The sequence below is a fragment of the Pseudochaenichthys georgianus genome, unplaced genomic scaffold (assembly GCF_902827115.2).
Source record: "Pseudochaenichthys georgianus unplaced genomic scaffold, fPseGeo1.2 scaffold_785_arrow_ctg1, whole genome shotgun sequence".
In the NCBI taxonomy this organism is placed as follows: Eukaryota; Metazoa; Chordata; class Actinopteri; order Perciformes; family Channichthyidae; genus Pseudochaenichthys; species Pseudochaenichthys georgianus.
The window spans coordinates 2,508-19,209 of record NW_027263333.1 but is presented as its reverse complement, the minus strand read 5'-3'; positions in this window follow the sequence as shown (position 1 = coordinate 19,209).

Genomic DNA, 16,702 nt, shown 5'->3' with positions numbered 1-16,702 from the left:
TCTTCAGATGTAATTTTTTGCAGTTTATGTATCTCCTTACTTGGTATATTTTTCGTATGTAAAATGTATGGTCTTGTGTTTAGCTTGTTAGCTATTTGTTTAGCTTACTAGCGTTAGCTACATGGCTGTTTTGTGATGGATTTAATGCTGCCATTTGTGGAAAGTAACGAAGTACATTTAAGTATTAAACTTATGTATTTATTTTTAAGTGTTTCCATTTAACACTTCTACTCCACTACATTTCAGAGGTGAAAATTGAACTTTTGACTACATTTATTTTAACACTCACTCACTATTACTTTGTACATATAAAACACATGATAAACTGATATTGTAAATTGCAGAACTGTACTACTAATCTATACAATTTCAACATTATCTCCACATGTATAAAACAGGATAATAGAATAACCATAATAATCTTATAATACGTTGAAAATATCCATTCTGCTTGACGAATATTTTCACTGTTTATAATTGAAGTACATTTAGCTGATAAAAGAGTATTTTTAGACCATAGTATTTGTAGTTTTACTGAGTATTCTTCCAACACTGAATGTTAAAGGTCTCATGGCATGGTCATTTCTACTGATAATATTTCCATTGTTGAGGTCTACTAGAATAGATTTAAATTGTGCAATTTTCCAAAATACATTGGTTTCTCACAGCATCTCTGTATAGTTTGTGTATTCACTCTCTGTCCTACACGGCTTGTTGGAGCTCCTGCCCCCTCATGTTTGCCAGGGACGGCCCTGCATGAGGCAATTGAGTCAATGTAGTGACGGCAGAATGCATTAGCGCAGTTTGTCCAGCAGAGGCTGCTGTCGGACCAATAATACATGTAACCTGCAGCAGGCAGGTTGTCCCAATGCTCATGAAATCAAATAAATCAAGCTTTAAAGTTGTGTTTTTATTGTAAGAAACACAAAGAAGCCCGGCCAACTTTATTTAGGATGTTTGTAGTTTGACGCTCATTACCTTTCATTGTATTCTTCGTAAATCTGGCCAACTTTGGAGGACGCATGGACAACATAATGAGGTCTTTTTGAAAGTAATGAAAGCCTATTATCCCTTTCCCTTGGATCTCCACTCTTCCAGATATAATCAAGAGTGTATGCAGGCCTATTAAACTGAGCATCCAAGCATCCTCACTGCATTTTAGAAATAGGCAGACGTACTGCACAGAAAAGTTTGCATATCCATAACTTGAAAATGACTTTTACCAGATGAGGACAGCCAATCGTGATTTCACAAAGTATGTTTATATCATTAGTGGGTCTCTAAATGGAGTTTTCCTGGCAGTGGTATATATACGTCAAATACCAAAAGTAAAAGTACTCATCGAGCACATTTAAGCAAACATTTTAAATGATTATTAAGCAAACAGCAATATATATATATATATACATATTTTTGTTTGTTTTTGTATCCGGGATTGTGGGAAACGGTATTTGGATCTCTGTCTTACACACAAACTGAACGATTGACAATAGAGTTGACTTTGACTTGGAGAAAAATGGAGTTTTAACTTGTTGGTTCGGATACAAAACACGGACTTCAAACTTCAAATCCTCACATATGTGTTTTTAATCTAACTTCTTCCTTTCTTTGGTTGCAGACACACACCTCTCCTCTCTGTGGTCTGAGTTCCCTGACCGCACTTTCCACTCCTTTTCTCCCGGAGGTCCCACGCGCTCTGCTGACGCAACCACGCACGCGCTGTGGCTCCACGCGCAGAGTCCCCAGACCTGCCCAGGGAGGGACGGAGCAAAGTCACTGAGAGAGAAGAGAGAACCGCCGTTAAACCGCACCACCTGTTCCCAGAGAGAGACCGCTATTTCCCCGTGAAGCAGAATGAAGGGACCGGCTACTTTCGGTGCGCACTGACCGGGGAAAAGAACCAGAAGCGCGCAGTGACGCACCGCATGTTGATCCACAGAGTTCACTCAGATCCAAAGTCGCGTGGACAGCGAAGGGGACAGTTGGATTTACCTTTTGAGCTGTGACTCGTATTCTGGGGACATGAAATTCGCGGAGCATCTTTCGTCCCACATCACTCCGGAGTGGAGGAAACAGTATCTCCAGTATGAGGTGAAGCCATTTCCTTCATTTCTTTATTGGAAAGATCAGACATTAGAAATCAGAAATAGGTTTATTGCGAAGTAGGTGTACACATACGAGGAATGTGCCTGGGTGGTTCCACAGTTAGAGAAGATAAAAGGTGAGAAAACAACCACAAATTAAAAGAAAAACTATTATAAAAAACTATTATACGTTAAAAATTATTTACATGAAATCTGGATTTACCAAAAAATGACGAACAGTATATTACTGCAAAGTACTCACAATAATACAATATATGCAGAATAGTTAGTATACAATGAGTGTAAAGCTGTGTACTGAGACAGGCTGTGTACACATGTACAGATAATGGCAGGAACTCCCTGTAAAAATACCACATGTTGGTTTTTTCAAAGTGAAAGATGAGATTGAATTTCAAAACCATAAAAGCTTTTATTTGTATTATTTATTTTCTTTAGTTTCGGTTTCGATTCTGTTTTCTTCAAGGTTGTGTCTTCCCGGTCTAATGCACTTATAAGCGTCAGCTAAATGTAATGTTTCTTCAGCTCCTGAGAGCCACACAGCAGAAGAGATGAGGGTGTCCTCTGGGTTGCGGACGGGAAATGGACTGCGGGTGTTAAAAGCCACAGGGAGCATTCAGCCTTTATTGCTGTTTGCTTAGTTTCAACACCTTGGCAATCAGCAGGATGAAGTGCTCACTGAACATTAGAATGGCTTCTTCTAACTGGGGGAATATTCAGTTTTCTGATTTGAAATGACCAATTGGGAATATTTCGGAATTTTCTATTCAATTCTTGATATTTTTTTGCAGGTTTATTTTTCAAATGTCCTTATTCTCTTATAATAAATACACTTTTAAATTGATATTTAAATACATATTTCATTTTTTTGAATATATTCCGAAGACTGTGTTTACAAATAAATTAAAATGGCATTGTCAGTGAGATAAATCCATCCCGTAAATTCACCATCTTTTGATTTTTCTTTATTTGCATCAATCTATCTGACCACACGGGAAATTGATTATGCATAATTGCAAATATTCCCATGTATTTAATTGTTTTTTTGAGCAGTCAAAGCCATGGTATTTTTTATGTTATCGAGATTTGACTGTGATATCTTGCACACATGAACGGTGAATGCACGCGCATGACTTCCCGCGCCTGGTTTGAGATGGCTTCATGGAGAGCTCTGTGCACACATGCTCTTTGTTTGCTGCTGTTCAGCACTTGAGGAGTGTTTTATATTCACACGTCTCGCGGGCTCTGCATTGAGAGCTTCAGTGCAGACACGCAGGGACAGCACTGGCTGCTCCATTCCATTTAGCGCTATGCATTATAGACAAAGACCCCGTTCTCCAGCGGAAGCTCAGCCACTGCTTCATTTGGAAACATGCCCTCAATCTCATCATGAAGTTTTACAACTGCACACATTTAGATCCCTGAATGAATGATATACTGCCACCAACTATTAATACAAACAAACATGTAATTAGTGCTGAAGAAATACTAAATTGACATGTATTGATCAATCAATCAATCAATGTTTATTTATAGCCCAATATCACACATGTTACATTGTCAGTGGACTTCACAGTTTGTACAGAATATCAGTTTGATAATACGACACCCTCTGTCCTTAGAGCCTCTGTCCTTAGACCCTCTGTCCTCAGACCCTCTGTCCTTAGACCCTCTGTCCTCAGACCCTCTGTCCTTAGACCCTCTGTCCTCAGACCCTCTGTCCTCAGACCCTCTGTCCTTAGACCCTCTGTCCTTAGACCCTCTGTCCTTAGACCCTCTGTCCTCAGACCCTCTGTCCTTAGACCCTGTGTCCTCAGACCCTCTGTCCTTAGACCCTCTGTCCTCAGACCCTCTGTCCTTAGACCCTGTTTCCTCAGACCCTCTGTCCTTAGACCCTGTTTCCTCAGACCCTCTGTTCTCAGGCCCTCTGTCCTTAGACCCTCTGTCCTCAGACCCTCTGTCCTTAGACCCTGTTTCCTCAGACCCTCTGTCCTTAGACCCTGTGTCCTCAGACCCTCTGTCCTTAGACCCTCTGTCCTCAGACCCTCTGTCCTTAGACCCTGTGTCCTCAGACCCTCTGTCCTTAGACCCTCTGTCCTCAGACCCTCTGTCCTTAGACCCTGTTTCCTCAGACCCTCTGTCCTCAGACCCTCTGTCCTCAGACCCTCTGTCCTTAGACCCTCTGTCCTCAGACCCTCTGTCCTCAGACCCTCTGTCCTTAGACCCTCTGTCCTTAGACCCTCACATCGTACAAGGAAACACTTCCAGAGAAAACCCAAAGTTTAAAGGGGAACATTTCATATTATATTTATATTGACATTATATGTTATAATATTGACACATTGAGAAGAGGACAGCTCTGCAGGAGAATTGATTATGAAACGCTCCGTGTGCGTGCGGCTGCGTGCGCAGACAGACGCGCAGACAGACAGATGTACGGCCAAACAGCCATTTTGCACCTCGCTCAGCGCGCTGACCTGAGATGGATGATGAGAGATTCTGTCATCCGCGCTTAGTGTCTGTTTTCAATTATACCACATCTTCAACTGCCATTTAAGAACTCATTTTATAGTTGTTTACCGATGTATTTGACATCAGATGGAAGCAATTGAATAAAAAAAAAATGTTGATGGCAGAGAAACAGATGATTGAATGATTTATTTTGACTGCAGTCGTGCAAAGTCTTTCTATCACACATTGCCTTTTATGACTTTATAACTCCGATAATCAACTCCTATTAGCATAACAAGATTGGTTGTCTTTATCAGCTTTATCTCTACTTCTATTAAGCACTTTATTATGAATGCACTTAGGCATTTTGAGACTTAACAAGATTGTTTTTTTCAATTTAATGGACATTTAATGGACACAAAAGTATTCTGAATCTCAATATCTCGAGCTTTCTGGTATTTTTATACGATTCAAACTGACAGCAGAAAAACAACAATGTGTGTGTATGATATGTAAACGTGGCTTTAGTCTCCTTTTTTAACCATGTAACAAACCTAAAAATACATTGTTGTCTCGTGTAGCGATCGTTGAATTATGTAGACGCATAACCCATATATACTTGTATCCTTCCTCCAATCTGAATTATACATAGGGTTTGCAGGGAGGATGGGTTTGTGTGTATTAGTGATGCTGCCTTCAGTCTTTGTCTGACCTCTGTAAACATCACTGCCTGTGTGTGTGTGTGTGTGTGTGTGTGTGTGTGTGTGTGTGTGTGTGTGTGTGTGTGTGTGTGTGTGTGTGGGCGGGGGGGGATCACACCTACATGACGGACATCTTGGTAAAAGCTGTTTCTCCCCCTGAATCGAGTCAAACCTAGAGATGTCTGCATCGCGCGGTTAAGTCAGTTAGGGAAATGGGTCGTTGAGAGAAAACAGACGTTAAGAGAAATCTGTTAATGTCGTTGTGGAATATGTAAAGCCTGCACGCCGCGACAGAAACAGTCCCGGTTTAGTGAAGGGAACATTAAATACGGTCGGGATCCCGCTCACCCCGTCGCTTTCCTCATTAATGACCACCTCACTGCACATTATCCCACGTATTAAATATATTACATGGCTACATACTAAATAAAACTACTACTTGACTCACGGTAAGGATTTTTAAATGATCGTACAAACGGTTGAACTGCTGTGTTCCCTTTAGTGTTTACTTCCTCTCTGTCTTCTTCTTCTGTTCCCTTTAGTGTTTCCTTCCTGTCTGTCTTCTTCTTCTGTTCCCTTTAGTGTTTACTTCCTCTCTGTCTTCTTCTTCTGTTCCCTTTAGTGTTTCCTTCCTGTCTGTCTTCTTCTTCTGTTCCCTTTAGTGTTTACTTCCTGTCTGTCTTCTTCTGCAGTTCCCTTTAGTGTTTACTTCCTGTCTGTCTTCTTCTTCTGTTCCCTTTAGTGTTTCCTTCCTGTCTGTCTTCTTCTTCTGTTCCCTTTAGTGTTTACTTCCTGTCTGTCTTCTTCTTCTGTTCCCTTTAGTGTTTCCTTCCTGTCTGTCTTCTTCTGCTGTTCCCTTTAGTGTTTCCTTCCTGTCTGTCTTCTTCTACTGTTCCCTTTAGGGTTTACTTCCTGTCTGTCTTCTTCTACTGTTCCCTTTAGTGTTTCCTTCCTGTCTGTCTTCTTCTGCTGTTCCCTTTAGTGTTTCCTTCCTGTCTGTCTTCTTCTGCTGTTCCCTTTAGTGTTTCCTTCCTGTCTGTCTTCTTCTGGTGTTCCCGTTAGTGTTTACTTCCTGTCTGTCTTCTTCTACTGTTCCCTTTAGGGTTTACTTCCTCTCTGGCTTCTTCTACTGTTCCCTTTAGTGTTTACTTCCTGTCTGTCTTCTTCTTCTGTTCCCTTTAGTGTTTACTTCCTGTCTGTCTTCTTCTGCTGTTCCCTTTAGTGTTTACTTCCTGTCTGTCTTCTTCTGCTGTTCCCTTTAGTGTTTACTTCCTGTCTGTCTTCTTCTGCTGTTCCCTTTAGTGTTTACTTCCTGTCTGTCTTCTTCTGCTGTTCCCTTTAGTGTTTACTTCCTGTCTGTCTTCTGCTGTTCCCTTTAGTGTTTACTTCCTGCCTGTCTTCTTCTGTTGTTCCCTTTAGTGTTTACTTCCTGTCTGTCTTCTTCTGCTGTTCTCTTTAGTGTTTACTTCCTGTCTGTCTTCTTCTTCTGTTCCCTTTAGTGTTTACTTCCTGTCTGTCTTCTTCTTCTGTTCCCTTTAGTGTTTACTTCCTGTCTGTCTTCTTCTGCTGTTCCCTTTAGTGTTTACTTCCTGTCTGTCTTCTTCTTCTGTTCCCTTTAGTGTTTACTTCCTGTCTGTCTTCTTCTTCTGTTCCCTTTAGTATTTACTTCCTGTCTGTCTTCTTCTGCTGTTCCCTTTAGTGTTTACTTCCTGCCTGTCTTCTTCTGTTGTTCCCTTTAGTGTTTACTTCCTGTCTGTCTTCTTCTGCTGTTCCCTTTAGTGTTTACTTCCTGTCTGTCTTCTTCTGCTGTTCCCTTTAGTGTTTACTTCCTGTCTGTCTTCTTCTGCTGTTCCCTTTAGTGTTTACTTCCTGTCTGTCTTCTTCTGCTGTTCCCTTTAGTGTTTACTTCCTGTCTTCTTCTGCTGTTCCCTTTAGTGTTTACTTCCTGTCTGTCTTCTTCTGCTGTTCCCTTTAGTGTTTACTTCCTGTCTGTCTTCTTCTGCTGTTCCTTTTAGTGTTTACTTCCTGTCTGTCTTCTTCTGCTGTTCCCTTTCGTGTTACTTCCTGCCTGTCTTCTTCTGCTGTTCCCTTTAGTGTTTACTTCCTGTCTGTCTTCTTCTGCTGTTCCCTTTAGTGTTTACTTCCTGTCTGTCTTCTTCTTCTGTTCCCTTTAGTGTTTACTTCCTGTCTGTCTTCTTCTGCTGTTCCCTTTAGTGTTTACTTCCTGTCTGTCTTCTTCTGCTGTTCCCTTTAGTGTTTACTTCCTGTCTTCTTCTGCTGTTCCCTTTAGTATTTACTTCCTCTCTGTCTTCTTCTGCTGTTCCCTTTAGTGTTTACTTCCTGTCTGTCTTCTTCTGCTGTTCCCTTTAGTGTTTACTTCCTGTCTTCTTCTGCTGTTCCCTTTAGTGTTTACTTCCTGTCTGTCTTCTTCTGCTGTTCCCTTTAGTGTTTACTTCCTGTCTGTCTTCTTCTGTTGATTTCTCTAAACCTCCGGCTCTGTCTTTTAACTTATTTCCTTCTCTTTACTGGGAACAGTTCAAACATCATGAAATCAAAGTGCTCTTCAAAAATATAAAAATAAATATTCCCAACAATATTTCACCGTGTTTTTTGAAGGATGAAAACCAATGTGTGTTGTCCACAGCTGACGTTAAATGGACCGGACTCCATTGATCCTCTTTAGCAACGGTCTGGTCTCCTTAGCAACAGTGTGCTAGCGAAAAATAACAGACTTCTGAAATGCCAAAATTGACCAATCACAATCGAGTATTCAACCAAGCCGTAATAAACCGGAAGAAAAATGTATAAAAACATTCACACAGTAGAAGCCAAAACTCCCTCGTGAATTTTTGTTTTGTATGTATTGCAATTGTCACTGCAGCCAACAAAACAGCTGTCAATTAATACAGTTTCCAGTCTATCAAACATTCTTTTATTAACACACAGGTCCTTCTGTCACCCAGAATGCACCACCTCCTCGTCTGCTGTATCTGGCATGGCACACGTCCAAATCGACTGCGGTCTGAAGTGATATTCTTGCCTTTGTGCGCTCGATGGATTAATTAACCTGCTGCCCACTCCTGCTTTCTTTAGAGCTCGCTATTGTGTGGAAAGCTGTTGGCCGTCTGTTTGGATTGGTCGGCCGTTTCTATGCAGATGAGAAGGAAGCGGCAGAGACTCGCTGCTACCAGGCTTCAGTTCATGTGAACACGGAGGCATCGACAGGGAGATTGAGTGATGGACTAATTAGGTAGTCCTCTTCATCCTGTGGGATAGTACTTACATACCTATATGCTAAACAGCTGTTTGGTATGGAGGAGTGTGTCCTGCAGAGGCTTCTGACCAAGGCCAGGATGCAGGGTGATAGATAGAAGGAAGGATGTACCTGTCGATGTATGATTATTAGATCTGTTCATTGCTACAGTGTAGTCATGACCATGGAAGGCTGAGGCCAGGCTCCTCCAACAGGGCAACACAATAAAGCAGATAATAGTGCAAGAAAAGAAAAGAATAGAAATAGTGCAGAATAGTGTGTATGCTGTTGACTTTTATTTTCTTTATCCTTTATTTATCCAGGAATGTCCCATTGAGATACAAGATCTCTTCTTCCAGGGAGTCCTGACCAACACGGCACACAACAAGTTTCAACATAAAACAAGGGCATTAAACAAAAAAAACATACAATTCAAATATAAATCCAGAAGGCCATCTGTGCAGTGGCAAGAAGCATACTCACATCAGCATCAGGTCAAACAGGTACATGTTTCATGAAGGGCTAATCGTAGCAGACCTTTAAAAGCATGTACAGCAGGAAGCGCCTCGAGACAAAGTTTTACTTGCAGCGTATTCCATAGAAAGGGAGCATCGTGGGAGAATGCAGCTTTACCGAGCTCTGACTGCATCAAAGGGACATTTAAAGCATCCCATTGGCTGCTCGTCTGGTATTAAAAAAGCAAGTATAAAAGGACAGAAGTCTGGAGATATATAAGGGCAGCTTACCTAGCAATGACTTAAGGATAAAAATCAACATGTGTGATTGTCTTCTTTGGTGCAGAGAGGACCGTCCTAGGGACTGATGCAGAGTGCAGTGGTGGGTGCGAGAGCCTGCACCCGTTACAAAGCGTAGAGCAGTATGGTACGCAGAGTCCAGCTTTTAAGCAGGGAGGAAGAAGCATGCATATAGATCACATCGCCATGGTGATAGAAAGACAGACAGAAAGGAACTGCACAATTCTCTTCCTGCTTCAGACGGGACACATTTCTTTAAACGGAAGAAAAAGCCCAGTTTAGGCCAGTCTTAAGGCCTGTGGGCGGAACTGGGTCTGGTGCATTTTAAAAAGCAGTTCCAAGTCTTGTTGTCGGCTCGTTAATCACGCAACCTGTCTGCATGTGTGCAGGCGTGCTAAGTGCTGATGCATGTTGAGCAGCCAGTGTCTGAACAGTAGAGTGAGGGAGAGCGATGCAGGTGTGTGGGCGACAGAGCACTTTACCTCTGCAGGGTCATCACTCATGTTCGCTTCGAGGAGGAGGAGGAGGAGGAGGAGGAGGAGGAGGAGGAGGAGGAGGAGGAGGAGGAGGAGGAGGAGGAGGAGGAGGAGGAGGAGGAGGAGGAGGAGGAGGAGGAGGAGGAGGAGGAGGAGGAGGTCAAATAAATAATTATCCTCGTCGGTAAAATAAAGAATTATTTTTTAATCAAACAAATAAAACATTAATAATAGAATAATTACAAACATGTATATAAAGTAATAATAGTTTATTTGCATTGCATTTGATTTGCAATCCAACAGTAATGGGAAGTAATCCTTTATCTGACGTTGTTGCTACTAATAACACCGTTTAGAAGTACTTGTAGTGTACACATGGTTACAGTAACCCTCCCTATCCGGATGACGATGCCACTCACTAAAGCAAACACGTGTTTAACGCAAGTACCCGACTTCATCTCTGCTGCTTTCAATGGAGGCCAATGTTGAGTGGACCCTAGGATACCTATTGTAGGTGCTCGATGGTCAGACCCTTCCTCTCGGATGCTTCAGGTTGTTACCCCTCTCTACAAAGCCATGGATCACTTGCCTCCAGCTCTGAGCCGGGGAGGATCCCTGCATGGGGAGAGGGGGTGGGGGAGGAGGGCAGGTCTGGGACCAGATGTCCTCCCAGTGGGGGAGGAACGATGAGGTGAGGATGGGAGGAAGGAGGGAGGCGCTCGGCAGTTGCCATGCAGTGCCTGTTGTATACATAACGTCCATATTGTATGTCGAGCATGCTGAAGAATCTCATGTTCATCACACCAAGTCAATACGATGAGGCGGTCCATTACAGCCGGGGTCGGGACTTAAACACGGGATAGGTTACATTAATAGCTACCTGTGGAACATGTTCATCTGATCTGAGTGTCAACATATACCGAAGTAACCTGATTACTTTTTGAATGTAAACAAATCTAAGAGAAAACAAATATCGATAAGAGGTTTTGTACTGAAGTGTAGTACGTAAGACAACAGATCGATGTGACTTTAGGAAATGAGAAACCAAGATATTTAGGAGTAGAAATGATTGTGTTTATAGTAAAGCATGAAGCAGATTCAGGCCGCATCCCAACACTAAGCACTGAGCACAGACTACAGTTTGGAAAAGCAGAACTGAAATCTGAGCCGACAGGAAATGCTCCGGTTCAGTTGAACACACAGTTAAGCTCACACACACTACTTGGTGAACACGGAGGTTCACCTGCTGAATTAAAAACAGAACCGATGAAGTAAAGACGGAGAAACCCATAAAGCAGAATCAGGCAGAAGAGAACGGCTGACAGAGATAACATCTGATCCCTTACAACGAACACTATCTGCTTGTTTTAGGTTTTTAATATCCTGCTAGTAATCCCCAATATTTAGAAATGTAACAGTACTCTGATTTTGTAAACTGTAAATATCCTGATGACTTAATCCCATACATGACTCTGAGCCCGGTCATCATCACTGCTCATGAAACTGCCGGTCGCATTAGGCCCGGCTTAGTTATTGTCTACAGGTTGATCCCAGCTCCCTAAAGGCCCCCATCCCCCTTCACTCCCATCACTCCCATCACCATGGCAATGCCTCCCTGTGTGGCTCTGAATGTCTATGTCCCACCTATTAGTCAGGGGGCCCTCTTTGCTCGCCAGAGATGAGCCAGGACCCTCAAATGGTGGTTTCCTGCGATCTTCATATGTGTATGTGTAGAAGTCGATACGGCCTGCGCTCCCAACATGTTATTCAGAGGCTGGTTCCTGAAGTGAGAGCTGCGTGAAAAAGCTTTTAAATATGCCGCCCCTTCTGCCTGGAATAACGTCCCATTCGATCACTAAGGGGGAGTTCAAGTCCATCTTAAAGGACGGAGAACAAGAATCCATTGGTCGATGTGACTGCTCGTTTATCCCATAGTCGAAGTCGTTTTAAATTGTGCCAGTTTTTAATAGTTTATTTTATTTGTTTATCCTCCAGAGACCCGCCCATTCATTGTTGTCCTCTGTGCTGCACATTGGGTCCATGGCTTTGAGGTTATACATGCCACAGCATTAAGTCCAAGTGTACTCCACAGAGGACATCCTGGGCTTTTCAAACATGTGATATGACATATGTGGGGGCGTGGCTTTGAAAAGGTCATTTCATTGTATTTCAAAATGGCGTCCATCAACACAAGCACAGGCGAAGTCCCGCCCGTCTACTTCCGCCCCATGGGACCTTATTTCTGAAAGTCAATGGGGAGAGAAAACTCACCTTTCGATCCCGTTTGAATTGTGCCACGAGTTACACACATGATGTTTCTCAATCTTAAAAAATAATTTCCAAGTCAAAAAAGTCTCAGTTTGTCGTAAAACTGTTGAAATAAAAGACTATGAAAAATACGCAACTAGAAAGACTACAACTCCCAGAGTCCCGGTCCCGCATGCTGGCTCTCAGGAACCGACTTACTGCCCTTGTGTGCACAGCTCTCAACGCGCCCAGACTCGGAGTGATTTCCACCTCTTTGAATACTTTCCGCCTCGTTCTGAGAGAAAGAAGTGAAATGTTCAACGTGACGGCCGTCTGGGTGTGTGGTGCATGATGGGAGATGTAGTTCATTGAGCGGTTTCACACAAACAAAGTGTTACTTCACAGTTTTCTTTTTTTTTACTTGCAAAATTATCTTTTAAATTGAGAAACATCATGTGTGTAATTCGTGGCACAATTCAAACGGGATCGAAAGATAACGTTTCTCTCTCCATCGACTTCAATGCATGCTCTTCTGAAATAAGGTCCCATGGAGGAAAGGGAGGGACTTCGCCTCTCTGTTTATAGAAAGAGAAATGGTAAGTTTGTAATTACCAGTGTTGTGAGTTCAATATTTAATTAATGATAGTAAGGGAACATCGTAGGAGTTAGTGTAAGGGAACATCGTAGGAGTTAGTGGAAGGGAACATCGTAGGAGTTAGTGTAGTGAAATAATGATTTGACCTAAATCTAAATGTTTTTATGAATGTCCTGAGGAGGACATGGGGATTTGCTAATTTATGGAGTCCACTGTGGGCCAAAGCTAACACGCAGGTTTCATGGCAGACGGATGCACGGGGGAAACATACATCAAGTGCCTCGAGTGCCTGATGTATCTCTGCATTTCACTAAAGGATGGAGTACTACAAAGACGGCTCAGTAGTTGTTGTGCTCTAATGTTGTCTAAATGTACTTTTATGTTAATGTTGTTTGTATACTATGCTTGATGTCCTCTACAAAGGACACACAATAAAACTAAATATATATTCGTTTAGTTTGTGTTAAAACCACCCGAAAGACTTGATCTAAAAAATAAAGGAAATGTGAAACCTTTCTCTTTCCGGGTCTCGGGAGGATCGGCCTTTTCATTTGTGTTTTATGACCGCTGTCTCGTCTACATGCATCGTCTGTTTTATTTGTTGTAGCTTTGTTCACGCTGCCTTCCTGGCCAGGTCGCTCTTAAAGAGATTCTAATCTCAATGAGAATTTGTACCTGGTATATATATTTATCAGACAACACGCTACACACAGGTGACATGTTTCCTCTGCAGTGTGTGTGTTATGCACATGAGGAATGTAAGCATCAACCATCAGGCACCAGTGGTGGAAGAAGTTTATTTCTGAAGCCAATGTTACATCTGTCTCAGTGGACTTTACAGTCTGTGGAATATAAATATGACACCCTCCGTCCCGTTGACCCTCACATCGGACAAGGAAACACTTCCAAAGAAACCCCTTTTGAAAATAAAGAAGTATTCACTCTTTGCTTGAAAATACTTTGGTAAAGTACAAGTACCTCAAATGTACTTTCCACCACTGGTTGCTATCAAGCCCAGCAGTGTTTCCTCCCACTCAGGATTACTCACCGCTCCCTCTTCACCTCCTGTTAGCAGGTCATCCAGCCGCCCGACCAGAGGGGAGGACGGTGGTTTGTCTAATGCGCCGCAGGCCACTTAGTCAGCAGATCTGATGCATGTGCCACAACATCATAACGTATGAGCCAGGTGACACTTTGAGCCAGGATTAAATGAAAGTACAGCTTGTGTGTGCAACCAGTGCCTTTATTTAAGTGACAGGGAGACAGATGGGATGGGCGAGGCAAACGTGGATCAGACAGAAAAACATATCAGACTTTGATAATGTCAGCTTATATGCCGACAGTGAAACAGTAATTAATACAACGTAGGCTTTGTGGGGGCCGAAGCGGTCCGTATGTCTTTGTGTGCAACCTAATAATCCCGTTGTCGTCACTATTTAAAAAAGGCAATCAAAACAACCCAATAAACTCAGTATCGTTTCCACTTGGCAAATGTATAACTATCGTATTTATTTTGTTGTGTTTTTACTAAAGTTACATGGCTTGTGTGGATTTTAATGAAACCAGTGAGGTTACGCAAGCCTGTAAACTAACATACTGTTGTGTAGTCAAAAAAAAGGAAAGGTATCAATCTAAAAAAGGTATTTACAGAAAACAAGTAGGGAGAAGTTTGTTTGTTCTGCGTTGATGGATTTTAACACAGGGAACCAGGAATGATTCTGCAGCTAAACGTGTTCTATTGCGCGTCATGACTATCCATCTTAAATAAAGACCACTGGTTTAGACGAGTCACGGCCGGCCCCTTTCCTCCATCAGCGACACCACCCGGCCCATCAGGGGCAGCATCTGTCCGCACACGTCCTGGAAGTGTTGGTTGGACTCCTGCAGCAGCCTCTCCCCTTTCTCCTCGCTCTCCCCACTTTTCTCCAGAAAAACGAGGATTTCTGCCGACGTGTCCCGCTTCCTTTTACCTACGAGGGAACGATAACAATTAACACATCAGTCGGGACGTTTTATATCAAATCTGATCAATCTATGTCATGTACCGTGTAAGGAAATGTTATTATTATTAAATTGTGCCATGATAAATACTCGCACTTGGATAAGGACGTCTACTGTTTACGTTTACTTTGTTCTGATGTTATGTAAAGCGTCTTTGAGCATTAGGAAAAGCGCTATAAAATTCCAATGTATTATTATTATTATTATAATAATAAATGCACATGGGAACATTATGCCCACTGCTGTAAACCTTACCGTTTCGACTAGGGGTGAGCTGGGTTTCCTGGGAGGAGCTGCTTTCCAACAGCAGCATCAAGTCCTGGAGAAATAACATTGGGAATACATTTGTAATGATATACCATAATAATATATCCTTTAGTAGTCCTTTGTGCCAGCATATATTCATCTCTAATCCAGCCTGTTTTTCATCCTCACCCTGTTGCTGTTTAAACTACTGCATTTCTTCACGGGGATTACTAAAGGTACATGTTATCTGGAAAGCTAGGTATTATGAGTTTGGTGCATGCCGAGGCTAACAACAGCTAGCACTTGACTAGGAGATCGAACATGGCGTACACACACTCTCCCAGAGACACACACACACACACACACACACACACACACTCACACACACACACACACACATTCTCTCCAAAACACACACACACACACATTCTCTCCAAAACACACACATACGCTCTCCAACACACACACATACGCTCTCCCACAGACACACACATACGCTCTCCCACAGACACACACTCTCAAAAACACACACACACACCGGTTGCTGTTTAAACTACTGAATGTCCCCTCGGGGATTAATAAAAGTCCATCTTATCTGGAAAGCTAGGCGTTTTGAGCTTGGTGCATGCCAAGGCTAACAGCAGCTAGCATTTGGCTAGCCGATCGAACAGGGCGTATATTTACCTTCTTCCTCGAGCATAATTCTCGTAGTTGTAGATTTAGACGAACCATTGACTCCCGCTGTTTGTCCAGGTGGGCTTCACAGAGCAAAAGCAACGTGTTCACCGCTTCGTTATCAAGTTCCGCCATTGTTGTTGTTGTCGATGTGAGGTATTTCTTCTCCTTCTTGTTCTTCGGGGTTTAATGGCGGATGGCTTATAAGGTATTTTTACGCCGTGTGGGTTACGTCATGACGCAAACGATGACGCAATGACGCAGCTTCACTCGTTCTCTAAACAAATCTTTCTAGCAGTATTTTTCCTCTTCTTTTAACATTTTACTCACAAAATATCCACCGATTTGGACTTGATATTGAATATTCCTGTACATTTTGTAATCTACAAGATAAACTATTGGCCATTTATGTTATGAATGTGTGTATTGTAGAATATTGTGGTATGATGTAGAATGTTTTATTAGAAGAAAAACGGGACAGAAGGTTCAACTCCAGGATAGAAAGACATTCATTCTGATAGTATGATGCAGATATTGTTATACTGGATATAGTTCAAGGAGACAATTTCAATTCGAAATTCATAGGGTCCGTACAACCAGAAGAACTGTTTGTATCTCAGCCTGTGGAGTGAGACTATGGAACAGTGTGAATGTGGAGCGAAAGCGATGTCCAGACATTAACCAGGTCAAGAGGAAATACAGAGAAATTATTTTCTCGAGGTACAGGGATGGGGAAGGTGTTTGACTATGTGTATGTGTGTATGTGTGTGAGTATGTAGGTGTGTATAATGTATATGTTCATACTGTATATGTATATATGTCAATCAACAGGTAAAGCAGATTAATAATAATAATAACAATAATAATTAATAATAATGATAATTATTGCAGAAATGGGCTGACTCCAAACCAAATTTTGTACATTTCTACCAAGAATTTAAACAATATATTAGCATTATTAAAAACATTAGAAATAAGAAGGCAATCAAAACTAATTTGATATTTAAAAAACATTTAATCTGAAGTATCAAAATGTATTTTTCTTTCCTTTTCCTCTTGTTTTTTCTTTATTTACAGTGTAATGTCTTGTTGCTTTGTGTGTCTGCCCTGGACCTTGTTGTGTGTAGAATGTATGATGTTCATGTATGGTGTTCATGTATGATGTTCATGTATGATGTGCATGTATGGTGTTGCATAGGT